General features: G+C 41.3%; 1 long non-coding RNA gene across 1 annotated transcript in view; it reads right to left on the reverse strand.

Moving 5' to 3' along the window:
• Positions 1-10529, reverse strand: part of LOC144679128 (uncharacterized) — a 48973-nt gene extending 38444 nt beyond the window's left edge. The window contains exons 1-2 of the long non-coding RNA XR_013576253.1: positions 10351-10529; positions 3190-3374 (exon numbers count right to left, since the gene is read on the reverse strand). This is a non-coding gene — a long non-coding RNA (uncharacterized LOC144679128). The remainder of the gene's footprint in view (positions 1-3189; positions 3375-10350) is intronic.
• Positions 10530-19889: the final 9360 nt, after the last annotated feature.

The raw sequence follows: 19889 nt of genomic DNA on the forward strand, positions 1-19889 counted from the left end.
AGGAGTGGGGCAGTGTGTCGCAGAGTGAATGGTCCCTTCTGAATGCTGACAGGAGAAGGGAGGGGAAGATGTGTTTGGTGATGGCGTCATGCTGGAGTTGGCAGAAATGGCAAAGGATGATCCTGTGAATGCAGAAGATGCAGGGGTGGAAAGTAAGGACAAGGGGAACCCTATCATGGTTCTGGGAGGGAGGGGAAGTGGGTGAGGGCTGAAATGCAGGAAATGGGTCAGACACAGTTGAGGGCCTTGACAACAGCAGTGAGGGGATCCTTGGTTGAAGAAAAAGGAAGACATATCAGAAGCGCTGTTGTGGAAGGCAGCATCATCAGAAAAGACGTGACAGAGAGGAGAAACTGGGAGAATGAGACAGGAACACTGCATTTCTCTCTCAAGTTACATCACTTCATGTCTCACCAATAATTTTATTACACTTGGAGAGAAATGTGAATATTAGAGTCGCATCTGTGCAAAGATGGGAGGAGAGCATTGCACCAAGTCAGATGAAGGAAGGACCCTAGGTGTGTGTAGTGACTGGACAGAGCAGACAGTTTTCAACACGAAACAGATCAACTTTGTTACAGAGAGCTTTTCAGATGCTACATGCTCAATCAGGACTCTCGTCAGGAAGCCCCACCTCCTGGATTGCCCGCACTTAAGGCTCATTTGTCGGAGCCTCCCAGAACATCACATGACCCCTGATAGACAGCAGGAGAGGCTATATCTTCAGTTACTACAGTGTGGGTGCCATTGAAATATTTCCTCCCCTTTTAGTTTTTTTTACAATTTCTATTTACAGGGAAACATTTGAATATCCAAAAACATATACATATACACAACCTCAGGTGATTAAAGATCTGAGGTGCTCTCCTTATACAGCTAGAGTGACATAGCTCTACCACTTGAGGTTCCTCAACAGGATCAACAAGATTGACATGATCTGGAACTGCAACATGAGACATATCTTAGAAAGAGGCAGTGCTGGGTTTGGAAACTTTACAGAAATATTGGGCATGTCTATTCTAGGTCAATCTGTCACCTCAGGAACTGACAGTTTGACGTTAATCACAGGTGGAATAGTTGGTTGTTGGAATGTCTCTCTATCACAAATCTGATCTACATGCTTATGAACAACTCTATCTTCCATTTGTGCTTGGAAAGAAGATGGACCAGTCTGTGAGACAATACTTCCAAGAATCCAACAAGGTTCCAAAGTTGCACGTGAATACCATGTCACATACACTGAATGTGCGAGCTTTGCTGTGTATATCGTGGTTCAATTTTTGATTATTCCGATTCCACTCTACCTTGCCCCTCTAAATTTGGAAACACCAGGCTTAACCATGTACGTAGGCAGCATTTCATCAATAATTCAGAGTGTTGAACTTGTAGTCGAATGTGGCATCGTACGATAACTGTGATAGGAGTCCTATTTAAATATTTACACAATGTTGTTACGGAATACAACAGGCCATTGTTTTTATTCATTCTGGGGATGTGAGTGTTATTAGCAAGATGAACATTTATTGCCGATTCCTTGTTGGCCTCGAGTAGGTGGTGTTGAGCCTTGCAGGACTCAGAATGGTGGTGTTTGCAACAGTGGTGCAATCAGGACAGTCAGAACCAAGTCATCATTTTCATCTCTTTATTCCTACTGGCACCAGATGAAACAAGTGTTGCTGATGACATTTACAGATTTACAGTTTTCTCTCCATCTAATGATATCCTTTTCTAATATGAAACTAACAACCTCCAGAATCTGATGTCACCTGCTACCCCTGCTTGTGTAGATTCCTTTATCTGCTCTTGATGGTATGTTCTTTCAGGAGCAGCTGCACCATAAACAGGGGACAGTAGAGGTCTTAGATCTTCGTATGAGTGCTGGCCACCTTAAGGACACTGTATGACTTAAAGAAGGGCACAAAGTTGAGGCAAGGATATTACAATAAAGGATACAAGGCACACATAGCAGCTTCATGTTGCGGAAACTGTTCTTATCATATCTGTCCTGTATTTTGCTTATTATAAATGTTCTTTCTTTCGTCTTTCTGGATGTTCTTCCTAAGATGACATGAATGCAGAAGCTGCCCAGGCACGTCAAAGCAATTTAAGCACTCGGTGTGCCCACAGTACCAACATCCTGGTGAATTTAGAGAGCATGTTTAAATGCACTGGGTGCAGTGGATGGTACATTTCAACCATTCCCCTTCGGCAAGGGACAGGTGAAGTGATAGATGTGGCTGTGAGGGTGGAGGAATGGGCTTAGGGGTTGGACACTGTTGTGTTTAGGGCATCTGTATAGCCATGGCATAAGATAGAAATCTGAGTTTTGGAAATGTTGCTTTAAGAAGTTAAAGAGCATGAGGATGCCCAGGGCTTTTTTTTTCATTCCTTCATGGGATGTGGGTGTTGCTGGCTAGACCAGCATTTATTGCCCATCCCTAATTGCTCTTGTTCAGAGGGCATTTTAAGAGTCAACCACATTATTGTAGGTCTGGAGTCACAAGTAGGCCTGACCAGGTAAGAATGGCAGATTTCCTTCCCTAAAGGATATTAGTGAACCAGATGGTTTTTTACAACAATCAGCAATGGTTTCATGGTCATCATCAGACTTTTATTGAATTCAAATTTCACCATCTGCTGTGGTGGGATTTGAACCCAGGTCCTCAGAGCATTTCTCTGGGTCTCTGGGATACTAGTCCAGTGACAATACCACTCTGCCAGCGCTTCCCCAAAATGGAAGAGGTATGCAGTGTGTCTTGCCTGCCCTGATGAGGGTTTGAAACTCCTTGCATCACTCCTCTGCCCTCCTGGGGGTGAAGGATTGGTGTTCAGTGCCAGTGGCACTCCCTTCAGGTTGTACAGACGGTGACTCTGTATTTCAATGGCACCCACACTGTAGTAACTGAAGGTATAGCCTCTCCTGCTGTCTATCAGGGGTCATGTGATGTTCTGGGAGGCTCCAACCAATGAGCCCCAACTGCGAGTGGGTGCGGCTTCCTGATGAGAGTCCTAATTGAGCATGTTGCACCTGAAAAGCTCTCTATAATAAAGTTTATCCGTTTCCTGTTGAAACCCGTCCACTCCGTCCAGGCATTACATTCGGTGACGAGGGTAAAATAGCTCTGATGCTGCACCTCGCCTTGTCACCATAAGTACATCAAACCTTAAGAAAAAGAAAAGACTACTCACCAGTCATGCCACTCTTCGGCAGAATCGATCCTTATGAAGCGACTATGGAAGGCTGGAGCCAGTGTGTAGAGCGCCTCAGATTTTATTTTGTAGCGAATGAGATTACCACAGAGGAAAAGCAGAAAGCCAATCCTGTCTGTTGCAATTTTCACAGGGAAAGTCAGTACAGTCATTCAGTGGAGGACCTGCCCAAGATCAGGAAAGCAGCATTAGAGGAAGTAAACCCGAAATATTTAAAGGGATACTTACTGCAGTTTGCTGCATCATTCAATGCATGTTAAAATAAGCATTGGCTATTGCTAAGGGGTATACTCTGAAGTACAGAGAATTTGCCTGGCAGTTTTTAGTGTTTCCGGACTCGAACAAGTGAGTCCCATTCAGCATTGTGAGTCATTCTGGCAAACCCTGTCTGGTTGGTGAAGGAGGAAGAGAAACAGGAGCAGTACCCACATCCTCAGTGAGCAAACCTGCAATTCAGGCCGCCAAGAATGTTGTGCATTTTGGTGGCATACTGCCCAACATTGCAGTTAAGTGTGGGCAGATCCTACAGATGGAGAAATGGGAAATGGGATTCTGAAGAGGTGTGGCCAGAAGAAGAAACCATGGAGATTGCAGACTAACGACATCTTCTAGTCACGGCAGTCCGAGAGCAAGCGATTCCATTGAATCACAGCTCCTGCAAACCCACCAACATCACTGATAATTTAGCCCAGTCTATCCACCAGGATCAAGCAAAGTAAATCACTGAATGAGGCAGACAAATGCCACCTCACAATGCAGACCCCGCAGCTATTAATTGAACAATTTGCATAAGTTGACCATCACCAAAGTCAGCTTCACTTTAATGAGGTGGACAGGTGAAATAAATATTCACGCAGGTGTTACCCAATAGTGCCTCTCTTAGCAAAGCACATGGGATCTTGGGCTTCATAAATAGAGGTGTTGAGTACAAAAACAAGGAAGTTACGTTGAACCTTTATAAAACTCTAGGTATGTCACAACTAGAGTATTGTGTTCAGTTCTGGTCACCGCTCTTTAACACTTGTACATGAGTATATACAGTACCTTATGGGCGGCACCAGAAAAGGAGCATGAAAGCTGCCAGACTGCTGTAAAAACCCATCTGGGTGTCTACTGCTCTTCAAGGAAGTGAACCCGCCACCCACATATGTGATACGTTTTGGGTTGTCATTTAGTGTGACACCATTTGTTTTCAACTCAATGGGTTATTCTACTAAATTGGAAAGATATTCAAAATAAAACCATTCTTTATTGGTTTTCTCCAAATTTACCAGTTTTCTCCAGCCTAATATTCCTCCACCATTTCTCCTTTGATAACAAGTTTTTTGCAAGATTTTAAATTGATAATAAAAACTGACTTTAATGATCCATATGAATAAATATCAAACAGAAGGTCAAGCAAAATGCTTTGATCTTTTTCCAGGTAACCTTGCTAAATGAACAAATTATTATAATCGAGCAATTGTTGGAACACGTTACATGTGTGACAAATTAAGCTCTAAATAATGCCAACTTTCAAAGTGGAATCATTACACTTTGTAATTTGTTCTGAATGGTGACAACAGCTGTCTTCCTTTATTAGCTTGGGCTGAGAATTTGAAACCATCAACTTGTGGAAGGACCTGATGTTATAGGGAATTTAGAATAAAAGTCCTAAATTTAAAGGGGACAATATTTAATGTCTTTTCACTGGTGCTAACAGCCTCAAAACTATGTTAATACAGCAATAACTTATATTTAAATAGGGCTTTTAACATAATGGACCATTATAAATCAAAATATGTCTCCAAGTCACATTAAGAGACAGATGACAAAAAGCACGTTCAAACTATTTAAAAATAAGGGGGTCCCCCATTTAAGACAGAGTTGAGAAGATTTTTTTTCTCTCAGAGGGTTCTTTCCCCCACAGAGCAGTGGAGGCAGGGTCAATGAATATTTTTAAGGTAGAGAGTTAGAGAGATTCTTGACTAACAAGAAAGTCAAAGGTTATCGGGGGTAGCAGAACGTAGAGTTGAGATCATAATCAGATCAGCCATGATCTTATTGAATGGGAAAGCAGGGTCGGGGGGCCAAATAGCCTACTCCTGCTCCTAATGTGTATGTAGATAGGTTTTAAAGAGCGTCTTAAAGGAGGAAATTGAGATAGAGAGGTGGAGAGGTATAGGAAGGTAATTACAGATCTTATGACCTAGTAAACAGAAGGCATGGTCACCAATGGTGGAGCAATTAAAATCGTGATGCATGAGAGGCTAGAATTAGATGAGTGCAGTTATCTTGGAGGGTTTGAGTGGAGACGAGGAATAGTAGGGGAAAAAAGTCACTAGTAGGAGTAGTCTACAGGCCCCCTAACAATAACCACAATGTAGGACAATGTATTCAAGAAGAAATATTGGATGCTTGTGATAAAGGGATGGCAATAATCATGGGTGATTTTAATCTACATATAAACTTAAAAAATCAGATTAGCAATAGTAGCCTAGATGAGGAGTTCTTAGAATGTTTTTGAGATAGTTTCTTAGAGCAGCACATTCTGGAACCAACCAGAGAGCAGGTTATATTAGATTTGGTATTGTGTAGTGTGACGGGATTAATTAATGACCTCAGTAAAGGCATCCCTAGGCAGCAGTGACCACAATATGATTGAATTTTGCATCCAGGTCCAAAACTAATATTTTAAACTTAAATAAGGGCAACAATGTGGGCATGAAAGTTGAGCTATCTGAAGTGAACTGATTACTAGGCTAGAGGATAGATCAACGGAGAAGCATTGGCAGGCATTTAAGGGGATATTTCAGAATATCAAGAATAAGCATATTGCTACTACAAAGAAAAACTCTAAGGGGAGGCCCCACCATCTGTGGTTAACTAAAAAAGTTAAGGAAAGCATCAAGCGTAAGGAAAAAGTGTATAACTGCGCAAAGATGAGTGGCAGGTCAGATGATTGGTCAGAATAGAAAGAATGGCAGAGAATGACTGGAATGTAATCAGGAGAAAGAAATTAGAGTATGAGAGGAAGCTAGCTAGAAATGTAAAAATGAATATCAAGAGTTTGTACTGGTATTTGAAAAGGAAAAGAGTAAGTAAAGTGAGTGTTTGTCCTCTAGAGAGTGACAGTGGGGTGTTAATAGGAGATGATAAGGAAATTGTGGATGAAATGAACAAATATTTTGCTTCTGTTGTTCACTATGCAGGATACAAAAAATATTTCAGTAAATCAGGAGGTGAAGGGGAGAGATGAACTTGGTGAAATTACAATCACTAGAGAATGGTACTGAGCAAACTGATGGAGCTGTGGGCTGACAAGTCTCTAATGGCTAATGAGGTAGTGAGTGCACTGGTGCTAATTTTCCAAAATTCACTAGATTCTGGAATGGTTCCATCAGACTGGAAAGTAGCAAATATAACCCCTCTATTCAAGATGGGAGGGAGGCAGAAAACAGGAAACTATAGGCCAGTTAGCTTGACGTTGTCGTCGGGTGCTTATTAGAATTGATCATTAAGGAGGTTATAGCTGGGCACTTAGAAGAGCTCAAGGCAATAGGGAAGAGTCAGCATGGTTTTGTGAAAGGGAAATCATGTTTAACCAATTTATTAGAATTCTTTGAAGGAGTAGCTTGCACTGTGGGTAAAGAGGAGCCTGTAAACATACTGTACTTGGATTTCCAGAAGGCATTTGATAAGGTGCCACATCAAAGATTATTGCAGAAAATAAAAGCTCATGGTGTTGAGGATAAGATATTAACATGGATAGAGGATTGACTGGCTGGCAGAAAACAGGAAGTATGCATAAATGGGTCCTTTCCTATTTGGCAGGATGTGATGAGTGGAGTCTGCACAGGTCTGTGCTGGGGCCTCAGCTTTTTACAATTTATATCAATGCCTTAGATGAGGGAAGTGATAGCATAGTAGCCAAATTTGCAGATGACACAAAGATAGATAGGAAAGTAGCTTGTGAAGAGGACATAAGAAGGTTGCAGACGGTTATAGATAGGTTAAGTGAGTGGGCAAAGATCTGTCAAATTGAGTATATTGTGGGAAAATGTGAAGTTGTTCACTTTGGCAGGAAGAATAAAAAAGCAGAGTATTGCTTAAACTGAGAACTACTGCAGAATTCCAAGATGCAGAGGGATCTGGGTATTCTAGTGCATGAGTCACAAAAAGTTAGTATGCAGGTACAGCAAGTAATCAAAAAGGCTCATGGAATGCTATCCTTTATTACAAGAGGAATTAAACATAAAAGTAAGAATGTTATGCTTCAGTTGTACAGGGCATTGGTGAGACTACATCTTGAATACTGTATGCTGTTTTGGTCTCCTTATTTAAGGAAGAATGTAATTGTTGGACGTAGTTCAGAGGAGGCTTATTAGATTGATACCTGGAATGAGCGGGTTGTCTTATGAGGAAAGGTTGGACAGACTGGGCTTGTTTCCACTGAAGTTTAGAAGAGTGACTTGATTGAAGTATATAAAATCCTGAAAGGTCTTGACAAAGTGGACATGAAAAGGGTGTTTCCTCTTGTGGGTGAGTCCAAAACTAGGGGGTATGTTTTAAAATTAGGGGTTGCTTTTTTTGGACAGAAATTAGGAGAATTTTTTTCTCCCAGAGCATTGTGCAACTTTGGAACTCTCCATCAGAAGGCAGTGAAGGCATGGTCATTGACTATTTTTAAGGTGGAGTTGAATAAACTCTTGTTAGGCAAGGGAATCAGGGGTTATTGGCAGTAGATGGGAATGTGGAATTTGAAACACAAGCTGATCAGCCATGATCTTATTGAATGGCAGAGCAGGATCAAGGGGCCGAATGGCCTACTCCTGCTCCTATTTTTTATGTTCTTATGTTATGCTCTTATTTGTTGTGGGGCTGGAGGAGAATACAGAAGTAGTGAGGGGCAAGTTCATGAGGGCTTTGAAAACAAGGATGAAAGTTTTAAAATCAATATGTTGCCTGACTGGTCGCCAATTAGTCAGCGAGCACCGGGGCGATAGGGAATGGGACTTGCTGTGACTTAAGGCACGGGCTGCAGGGTTTTGGATGACCTCAAACTTATGGACAGAAGAATGTAGGAGACCAGCCAGAAGTGTGTTGGAATAGTCAAGTCTAGAAGTGTCAAAGGCATGAATCAATGTTTCAGCAGCAGATAAGTTGAAGTGAGACAAAGTCGAGAAATGTTCTAGGGCAATGGACCAGCACTGCAGATGGCTCCATTTTGAAAGGGGCCCACCATCAGGTATCAACAGCACCCATCTGTTTCAGGCAATATTCAATATTAATATTCAAATCCTATGACATAAATAAGAACAAATGGCCTACTCCTGTTCCATATCCCTATGTTCCTCCGTTCCCTCCATGAGCACAAGCACACACCCCCACCCCCACCCCCTGCAACTTATCTTGCTGGCAGTTTCATCATCGCAATCTTAAAGGCAGCAATCTAGGGAACTGTCCTGGGATGTCCTTTTGTTCTCCCATAGCTTACCGGCCAAATGTAAATAAGGCTGGGATCTGAAAATTGCCTGACCTTTCGCCACTGAGACAGGTGACCAACCAGCACAGCCCAAATCAACCCCAAAATATTTTACCAACATCTTCTGCTGAGATTCACTGACTATTGTTGCAGAGATATTTGCTGAAGGAGGAGAGGTGTAAATATATATCTTTAGCCTTTGTTGTAAAAAGCTACACCTGAACAGGTGAAAAATGAAAAACAACAATTTGCACTTATACAATGACACTAACATAAACACTGTCTCCAAGGCCTTCACAACCTGGTAGCTTGAAAACCTGCCAATCTCGGAAGAGATTGGGGATGGGCAACTAAAAGCTACATCTAGCATTTTGAAGAGGTTTTAAATGAAGTGAAAGAAGTGCAGAGAAAGACAGGTTTGCAGAATTCCAAAATTAGAACTTTGGTGGCTGAAGGTATTGTTGGGGCAAAGGGGGGGGCAAGCTATAGAAAACCAGAGTTAGAGAAATGGACCACTCAGAAGAGGATCTCAGGTCCTAAGTGTTTACTGAGATAAAGTGGGGAAGGTCACAGAGGCATTTGTAGATATGGACAATAATTTTGAATTGAATGTGTTGGGAACAAGAACAGGAGTAGGCCATTCAGCCCCTCAAGCCTATTCCATAATTCAATTGTATCATGGTTCATCTGTACTTCAACTTCATATACCCACATTTATTCCATATTCCTTGATACCTTTACTGAACAAAAATCTATTGATCTCAGTGTTGACATTTTCAATTGATGCAGCGTCCACAGCCATTCGGGGGAGAGCGTTCCAAATTTTCATTATCTTTTGTGTGAAAAGTGCTTCCTTGTTTCAGTTCTAATTTTAAGACCATGCTTCCATGTTCTAATTCCCACACAAGAGGAAGTAGTTCCTCTGTACCTACCTTACTGAATCCCTTTACCATTTAAAGACCTCGATTATATCACCCTTCAACCTTTTGAACACAATTGAATACTACCAAAGTTTATGCAACCTGTTATCCTCATAATTTAAGCCTTTAAACTCTTGTATTATTCTGGTGAATCTGTGCTGTACCTGCTTCTTGGCCAATATATTTTTATGAGGTTTGTTGTCCAAAACTGAATAGCATTTGATTGAGGATCTGTTGAACTGAAGCATATCTTCCTCACAGGAAACCAGTTGAGATCTAAAGGACAAAAGTGATTGGCAAAGATAGGTGCAGAAGAGTTCTGGACTTGAATTTATAGGCAACAGGAGGTCAGAGAGTGTTTTCCAGCTGCAGAGGAGCTGAGGTAGGAGCAAAGGCAAGCAATGTTACAGAGGTCGAAGGAAGTGATCTTATTAACCTGGATGTGAAATATAAAGATCAGATCAGGTTCAAAGAGGATGCAAGATCCTGAGTGCTCTGTTTCAGCCTGAGAGAGTAGCTGGGGAGGGAGATTGAGTAAATGCAAGGAAGCAGTATGGTAGATGTCCAAGATGATGATGTCTTCAGTTTTCTCATTGTTGAGCTAAAGAGACTGTCCAGAATTAAAAGTTGCTCCCCCATATTACAAGAAGAGAGTTATTTACAAAACTGTAAAATTTCTTTAATTTTCTCCCTGCACTGTGTAAAAAAAAATCTAAGCTGATTTTCTAAATGTCTGCTTCTAGCAGGGAGCATCACCTGCAAGGCGATCAGGGAAGCTCAGATGTGCTTCTCACGATTTTCCATCCATTTCTTTTTGTTGCATCCATGATATCCTGGTGTGAAATTCTGAAGGAAAAGTCTCCCCGACATGAATCTGATTTTGCATTAAATAATAACAGAAAATGCTGGACATAGTCAGCAGGTCTGGCAGCATCTGTAGACAGAGAAACAAAGTTAATATTTCAGTTCGATTACCTTTCATCATAACTGGGAAAAGTTAGAAATGTAATATGTTTTAGGTAAGTGAAGGAATGGGTGGAGGGTGTAAAAATAGCAAAAGAGAAGGTCTGTGATAGGGCGGAAGACAGGAGAGATTAGATAACGAGAGGAATGATGGTGCAAGGCCAAAGGGAGTGGTAATGGGAAAAGTAAAGAAACAAAAGATGTGTTTAGAGGAGGTATGAATGGCAGAATGATGAATACTTGCCATCTGAAAGCAAAAAAGAGAATAAAACCAAAACCTGCAAAGGTAAAGGAAGCAGAATGGGAGCAAATATTATGGTCCCAAATTGTTGAACTCAGTGTTGAGGGTCAAATGCTGTAAAGTGCATAATCGAAAGATGGGGTGTTGTTCCTCAAGATTACTGATCTTCAATGGAACGTTACAGGAAACCAAGAATAGAGAGGTCAGCGTGAGAGAGAATTAAAATGATGAGCTCGGAGTCACGCTTGTGGACTGAACAAAGGTATTCCACAAAGTGGTCACCCAACCAGATTTTGTCCCCCGCAATGTGCAGCAGACTGTATTGTGAGCAGCAACGCTAGTGTAGAAAATTGAAGAAAAAAGTGCACATGTTCATTGCTGTTTCACCTGGAAGGAGCATTTTGGACCTTGGACAGTGAGGAGAGAGGAGGTAAAAGCATAGTTGTTGAATCTTCTGTGCTTGCAGGAAAAGATACCATGAGAAGGGGTGATTCAGGAATGGAAGCAGTTATGTATAATAAGTCCATATTTCTTAAATCTTAGGAGCCAATCACAAGATACTTACTTCATTAAGATGTCTTACAAATTGTTTTGGATTCATTTTAGTGAAGACCTGAATCCTCCCCGAACTCTAAATCCTGGTCTCCCCTCCCTTTCACTTTTTGACTGAGCGTGGTTCACATATTCATGTTATTCCTCCAATATTATTTTGATACATCTCACCTATTTATGCACTCAGAGTAGCTGTTGCAGGCGTCAATTGTTTCAATGCACTCTAGCATTTTTTCTCACCCTTTACCATGCCCCACCTGGAGGACCATCATACCAAACACCTGATGCATAGCACATCATCTAATTCCCTGTGTTAGATATCAGGATAATAGTGTCACATTAGCCCTCTGTACTTATCTCCTTGGAAAGAGTGCAGTGTTGATTTACCAAAATGATACCTGGACTCCAAGGTTTAAATTATGAGGAGCAATTACACAAACTCGGGTTGTTTCTTGAAATTTAGAAGGTTAAGAGATGATTTGAGGTTTTCAAGATATTTAGGGTAACAGATGGAGTAGCTAGACAGAAAGTATTTTGACTGATTGAGGAAAATAGTGCTATGGGGCATCAACCAAAAATTAAAGCCAGACCTTACATGGGTGAAATTAGCAAACGCTTCTACACACAAAAGATGATGGAAATTTGGAACTCTGTTCCACTGATAGCAATTGATGATAGATCAATTATTAATTTTAAATCAGAGATTAATAGATTTTTGTTAACCAAAGGTATTGAAGGATATGGGGCAAAGATGAGTACATGGAGTTAGGTCACAAATCAGCCATGATCTCACTGAATGGAACAAACTCCAGGGGCTAAATGGCTCGCTCCTGTTCCAGTTTTCCTAAATTCCTATAGCGCCTTACACAAACGAAAAAAAATGTCAAACCGTGTGCTAGCCACACTGGGCTTATTTATATATCCTTGTAATGAAATTTGGTTCAGCAATTTTCAAGACCTAGCTGGAGGTGAAATGAGTACATAACCACTTCCACTCCTCAATCACCCCTTCTCGTGGCATTTTTTCCTGCAAGCACAGAAGATTCAACAACTATGCTTTTACCTCCTCTCTCCTCATTGTCCAAGGTCCCAAATGCTCCTTCCAGGTGAAACAGCAATGAACATGTACACTTTTTTCTTCAATTTTCTACACTATGTTTGCTGCTTACAATACGGTCTGCTCCACATTGTGGAGGACAAAATGCTGGCTGAATGACCACTTTGCAGAACACCTTTGTTCAGTCCACAAGCGTGACTCCGAGTTCGTCATTTTAATTCTCTCTCACACTGACCTCTCTATTCTTGGTTTCCTGTAACGTTCCATTGAAGCTCAGTAATCTTGAGGAACAACACCCCATCTTTCGATTATGCACTTTACAGCATCATCAACTTCACTTATAGCTATGAAGAATGGCTTTATCAGTTGGGCCCATGCAACAATGCACATTGAATCTGAAAACTGAAAAATAAATGCAGCAGTTATGCTTTGCTGCATCAAAGAAAAGGGGATATAAAGCTTTCAGTATGCAATGAATATCTGATTGCTGGGAATATTATGCTGTTAGATTTGATCATGATAACATTAAAGATTACTGAATGGATTCCCTTTCACGCATTTCATTTTTGTTTGGAAGGTACAGTATTTTAATCAACATAGGCAGAGTAGGGAGGGATAAATTGTTGTTCTTTATACTGACTAGGTCATCATATCTTCAACAGAAAACAATGCACCTCAATAACAGGATTATGTCATATCTCCTATACCACAATTTATTTTATAATTGTAAGCTGTTTTGTACCTTAGATTATACAGTGTAACATTCTGTTCTATAATGTATGATCATAATGTAGCAGTGTATTCAACAGGATATATCACGCTATTACAGTACGGGTCATTTTTTTCCCCAAAAATATACTTTACTCATAAAGTTTTCAAAATTACATTACATAACAGTTCAAATTTGACAATACATAATGTGCAATACAAATGAGTTTCTTCCAAAACAGTACATGAGGTACCTCACTATGCTTGCCAATACAGCTTATGTTTACAATGTACATTTACATTTCATGTCAAATCTTCTCTGGTGCACACAGCCTAAGATGATTTAGATGGTTTCCAGCCCCTTAGAATACTATGGGGGGAGGGTCTAAGACAGTGGCCTTTCCCCAATGAGCCTTTGTGGCAGCTGCCAAGCATTAGTACATCTCTCAATACGTAGTTGTGGTCTTTGGAATATGCCAGTCTGCAACACTTGGTCATCTACATCTCTTTGCACTGGAGGACCAACAGGTTTTGGGCAATCTTTCACTGATGGTCCTCCAGCAACAGTTGATGGTTTTCTCAGTGTGCGTATCTGAGAACAGGCCATATAACACAGAGCCCTGTGTTATGGAGCTGCTTAGGGACAGCATTTATTCATATATGTACTTTTAAGAATGATTAAGTTTTCATGTTATTGCGAAGCCATGTTACATTGAAAAATAATTTTATCAATTTACTAGCTGAAAATCACTAAGTCTTAAAAGGACTAAAACAACAAGCTGTTAAGATGGCCACCAGGAGTCAGGTGACTTTTGTCATTTCTACACCGACTCAGAATTACATCAAGCCTTCAGAAAGTTCTTAATTAAATGACCTCAGGTGGAGGTGCCCTCCCTCGAATGGATGCTGAGGCAAAACTATCTGTGGAATTCACACCTTCTATTGCCAATGGGGGACTCACCAAAACTCAAAACCCATGGACTCCCAGACCCACTGTCTCTGGACTTGAAACTTAACAAGGAGAGCTGTAGAGAGACCAGTTCATCATAAGTAGGTGTGAATAACCACCACCCATTCCCCTTTGCGTAACAATGGCTTCCAACTTCAAATCATTTATGTGGACAATGGAAGTATTGATCAGGTGGTCATCTAATCAAAATTAACTTCAGGTAATAAATCCTTTAATCCAAGGGCCAGAGAGAAACAAACCAGTCTGGAAACAAACAGCACAGAAGATCCCTGTGTGGGTCTCCCTCTCTCTCCACCTGTTTTACAAGCTCAAGTCCTGTCTACTGTTTTTGACTATCCATGTGCCACAGGCAGAGATATCTTTTAAAGAACTCAACCCAGCAGTTTCTGTCTCCAGAAAAAAACAGATAAATCGCCTGTCTACATCTTTAGCTTACCTTGATGCCGAAGCTGGGAGGATCACTGAGCTCAACCTGGATCCACCCAAGTCATCAATCTATGAGAACCAGATCACTTTAATCTTTATTGGACTTTAAAATTATTCCTTAATTTAGTCCTCTGCTTTGTAAACTATTTTTTATATTTCTGGAACCGGGTGTGTATGTGTGTACATGTGTGTGTGTGTATATGTTTGTGCATGTGTGCATGTATGCGTGTGCTTTTGTGTGCATGCATGAAAGTTCGAGCATTTTTATTATTTTTATTTAGACCAGGTAAAGTACAATAAAAACTATCCTCTTTAATTTTCAAAAAAATTCAAGAAAACCTGTCTGTTTGTGTCTCTTATAGCCACAACAAGTAAATAGTTACAGACTCATGGAATTTGCATGCATATCCTTTAAAAAAAACAACTGCAGTTAAACAAGGAGTGGGAAAAGAAGGGAACTATTCCACCTCTCCTTGCCTGGGATCATAACATTGATCATAACAATGTGCATATGTGTTCCATGCTAGTAATCAACAATAATATTCATGCCTGAACTTTGTGCTCTTTCTTAAGTTTTATACTTCTTTCACCTCCAGCTGGCTCTTCAGAGTTGCTGAACCAAATTTCATTGATGTACTGAAAATTTGGCACTTCTTTTCCATATTTAGTAGAGCTATTCCCAATCACTTACCTCACAAAAATATACTTACATTTCTCCAGAACAGGAGTTATAATCACATGCTGAAAATCTGGCTTTTCCCAATTTTCACTAAGCCTTCTTGTGCAAAAATGATACATTCCACAGCTAAATGAAAGAGCTTTTTTTGACACATCAATTACTCACTAAGTAGATGCTTGAGAAGTATTAATGTGTCATTATAACAGTGACATCACAATTAGCTGCTAGTTTTTCATAATCAGAAGCAAAATCACATTTTTAGGAGCCACATGCTTTACAACATCATATTCCTGCAGCACCGTTAGCAGGTAACACATTATGATGAAGGGTAGGTACTTCTGCTTGGGTTTTGAGCATATTATGACCTAAAATGTATTGCTTTGAATGTATGAGCATGTATAGCATGTACATATGCTGTACATACAGACCGGAGACCAAAATTAAATTGACTGTATCTGGAAATTGTCTGTAATCTTTACTCACAAAACTAATATAAAACATTCCATTGCCATATCTGCCAGCTCTTCACTCTCTCTCAATACATAATGGCTCTGATATTGTGAAACATGGAAAATCAGTTCCAGGAATAACTGCCTACTAATGTACAGTACACCATGACTAGGTTCAATTTTACAGACCTAGCTCATATCAATAATTAACACAAGTTCCCAGCACAGGTAACCTTGCACCTGTGGCTATTCTCTTGGGGATGTGCAGAATCTAGCCAATAGCTCAAAATTATTGGGATACATGCATTTAAAGTAACTGGCAGTTCAACTTCTTTTGAGTTTTTATAAAGCTTTGAAATTAATATTAAGTATTTGTTCATCTTTGACAGGAGTTGAGAGAGTTGGGAAAGAGGTGTCAAGCAAAAATTGAAAGAAACTTAATGTGGAAGAGGCCTGAAACAGGGTCTGTGAGAAAGTGAGAAAGTGACTCAAACACCCTTATTTGATGGTTAGCAAAGTAAATGTGCTGCCGTATAAGGCGGGTACCAGTGGGACACACATCCTAAAAGAGAACAGTGTACCTTTGCCTGTCAGGTTACAGTAGCTAGGCACAAGCTCTGTTGCAGTACTTCTATATTTGGCAACCTTGGAACCAGGAAATGTTCTGAGTCCTGTGAGGCTGATGCCTCCTTTCTGCAGCAAATGAGATGTGCATGTTGCCCTTTGCAAGCAAACCTTTCTTCTCATTTCTTTTTGTAGAAAGTGTCAGCCTTGGCTTAATAGTAGCCCTCTTGTTACTGAGTTAGAAGGTTGTGGGTTCAAATCCGACATAGTTGAATACATTGCAATCAGAAAATTTAGGACACAAAAGGAGCCTATTTGGCTTATCGTGTCTGCAGTGGCCGATGAAGGAATACCCAACCTAACCCCACCTTCCTGCACCAGGTCGCTAGTCCTGCGGATCACAATTCTTCAAGTAGACATCCAAGGACTTTGCAACATGATGAAAGTTTCTGCCTTTATCACCCTTTCAGACAGTGGGTTCCAGGTCCCTACCATCCTCTGGATGAAAAAGTCAATTTCCCCTCTAATCCTTCTGCCAATCACATTAAATCTAGCACCACCACCACCACCAACCACCCCCCCCACCCCCCCCCACCCTTGGTTTCTGACCCCGCTGCTAAGGAAAATGGATCATCCCCATTTACTCTCTCATTTTATACATATTCATTGTTACCCCTCAGCCTCCTTTGTTCCAAGGAAAACAATTCCAGCCTATCCCAACTTTCCTCAAAGCTAAAATTTTCCAGTCCTGGCAATATTCTCGTAAAACTCCTCCGCATCCTCTCCAGTGCTTGGTGGTCCATTTCCACCTCTGTAACATTGCCGAACTTCACCCCTGCCTCAGCTCATCAGCTACTGAAACCCTCAGTCATACTTTTGTCACATCTAGACTTAGCTATACTCTTGGCTGGTCTCCCACATTCCACCCTCCGTAAAGATACCCAAAACTCTGCTGCCTGTGCCCTAACTTGTATCAAGTCCCTTTCACCTTTTTCCCGTGTACGCTGACCTACATTGGCCCCCAATCAAGCAACATCCCATCCTCACTTACAAATCCCTCCGTCTCTACCATCTCCTCCAGTCCCACGACCCCCTGAGATACCTGCACTCATCGAGTCTTTTTTCTGGCCTTTCTTGCCTAATTCTGGCCTTTTGACCATCTCCAATTTTAATCGCTCCACCATTGGTGGCTGTGCCTTCAGTTTCCTCAGTGCTAAGCTCTGGAATTCTCTCTCGACAGCTTTCTGCTTCTCTACCTCACTTTCCTCCTTTAAGACACATCTTAAAATCTATCTCTTTGACCAAGCGTTTGGTTATCTAACCTAATATCTTCTTATGTGACCTGAGTGACATGTTTTGTTTCGTAACACTGACGACGGTCAAAGATTAATTTACTGTTGTCCAAGTGTCAGTGGTTCAATGTTTTCAATGGACCATCAGCATAATTTAGGAGCTGTTCAAGGTCAGGTTTTCGACCCAGATTACGCGCTCAAGTGTGGGAGCAGGGTTTGAATCCACAAATTTCTGACACTGCAGTTGAATTGCTACTTGAATTAAGAGTTCAACTTAAAAGTTTAAAATGTGTTTGTCTATTTTTACATGTATAATGTTAGTCGAAATCTCGCAGGAATGCCTGCTCTTCACCTAGGTGAAAGGTTTCCACCGTATTCGGACAGTATGCAGCACTTTGTTCCCCAGGCACAGTATAAATGGGTTACTTGCAACTTCCACTTTTAAGGGAGGTGCTGCTCTTTCGATAGAACCGGGTATAATAGTGAGATTGAGGTAACGTTCCTGAAGCACCTAATCACAACATATTGCAAACGTTATATCATCTAACCTAAATGTTGTTTAAAACCGCTTTTTTTTTAAACTCTGCATTTCCACGCATTTAAATGTGACACCTTTATATTGCTCAGGTTTCTCTCGGATTTTTTTTTTCAGTAGATATTCACAGGACAAGTGAGTATGCATAACATTCATCGTAAACCTGGAAAAAAACAAATCTGGAATTCCAAGGATGCGTGTTACCGGCTAAATCGGAAGACGGGACAAGACCACCGTGGACATGAGTGGATTGAGAGAGGGTGGGTGTTATGCCGGAGCGAAAAAAAAGTGAAAGGATTTTCTTTGAAGGAAGCCGCGACAAGCAGGGCACCTCTCCAGGTTCATGGACAGGACACACCCACAGCTCCACGCGGTGCTGAGGGCAGCGTTAAAGACGGAATCTTATTGCGAAACAGTTTCTTCTTCGCGTGTTGCTCCAGGCAAACCGGGTGATTTGAAATCTCAGTTTGACCTTCAGGTGGAACTGCCTGTGTGACTGCTTCTGAGAAGTGGCAGCTATAGCCTCCAGCGCAAAGCACGCACGGTGTAAAGATGAGCGCGCTAGTTAAAACAAATAAGATAGCTTCTGTATTACTTAAATAGATATTTGTTATCTGCGGGAGATGTTGAGATAAGCATTGATCTTTCATGTTGTCCGCTGAGTGTCACGCATCCCCTCTCTATGGTTGTGCGCGTTCGCGTTCGACTATCCCCTCCAGAATCTACACAGGTCCGATGTTGTCCTCAATGTTTTGAATTCCTGCTGTATCTGTCGCCTCCGCACGCCTGCATGGAAACTGTCGGGATCCTGCATCCCCGATTCCTCTCCAGAGGATTACACCGGGGAATCACGAGCGCCAATGCACCGGAGATCACACGTTCACTATCCACGGAGTCGACGATGTGTAATGCTTGTATCCCCGCTGAGCGCAGTACTGGCAGGGAATAAACAGTCTCTCCCTGCGCACCCTTGACGTAATGAAGGCTACAACAATGTTTTTATTTGTACAGAGATACCCACAAAAATGTGCTGTTAAAAACATATTCGACGACTTAAATAATTATTTCGAAAATGACAGCGTTTGCTGAGAGATGTAATGTCTTTAAACCAGTGCATCAGCAAGTACTTTCGTTCGATTTTCATATGATGTCTGAATGAACGTGATTACCGAATTGGGGGGTGGGGGGTGGAATAGTGTTGGCAAACTAATTGGATATAGACTCATTCCTGGAAATGACACAAGAAAATTAAGTGCACGAAGAACAAAATGATCTGTTAATTTGGTTTGATACCTGCAAACCTAACACGTGTGTTTTCGCAGTTTAACGTTGCCTAATCAATGAACAGACAGGGATGGGGCATCGCATATAATCCAGCTCACTTCCCTGTCATGTCACGCCGAGTGAAACCAGAAACACAAGTTCATGAGGTGGCGTGTTCTTGGGGGACTTGCTGTTTGTTACACGAAAAAGAGGGAGAGGGCAAAACTGTCACTGTACTTTATAAACAAAATAAAAACTGAGTGCCGGGCACCCCGACCCCCTACATGCACCTGACCAAAGATAACCGCGGTTTCTTTCTCAGTGTATACACACCATTAATTTCAATCAGCCTAGCAAAGAACGATTGCAGACACGGCCGAGTTGTTTCGTGTTTCATTATTGCCCACGCAAGGTGGATTGCTAAGCAACTCCAAAAGTGCAACTCATTCGAAGAAAAAAAAAGAAATGTAATTTCTGGGAGAAGTGAAGAATAAAATTCATTCAACAATCTCGGAGAGGAGGGGGGGGGGGGGTGGGCGGACGTTCCCATTTAATCGTAAAAAGTCAAGTGAGAGGAGCAACGTTCAATGCACTTG

Source organism: Cetorhinus maximus, chromosome 3 (genome assembly GCF_964194155.1).
Source record: "Cetorhinus maximus chromosome 3, sCetMax3.hap1.1, whole genome shotgun sequence".
Classification (NCBI taxonomy): domain Eukaryota; kingdom Metazoa; phylum Chordata; class Chondrichthyes; order Lamniformes; family Cetorhinidae; genus Cetorhinus; species Cetorhinus maximus.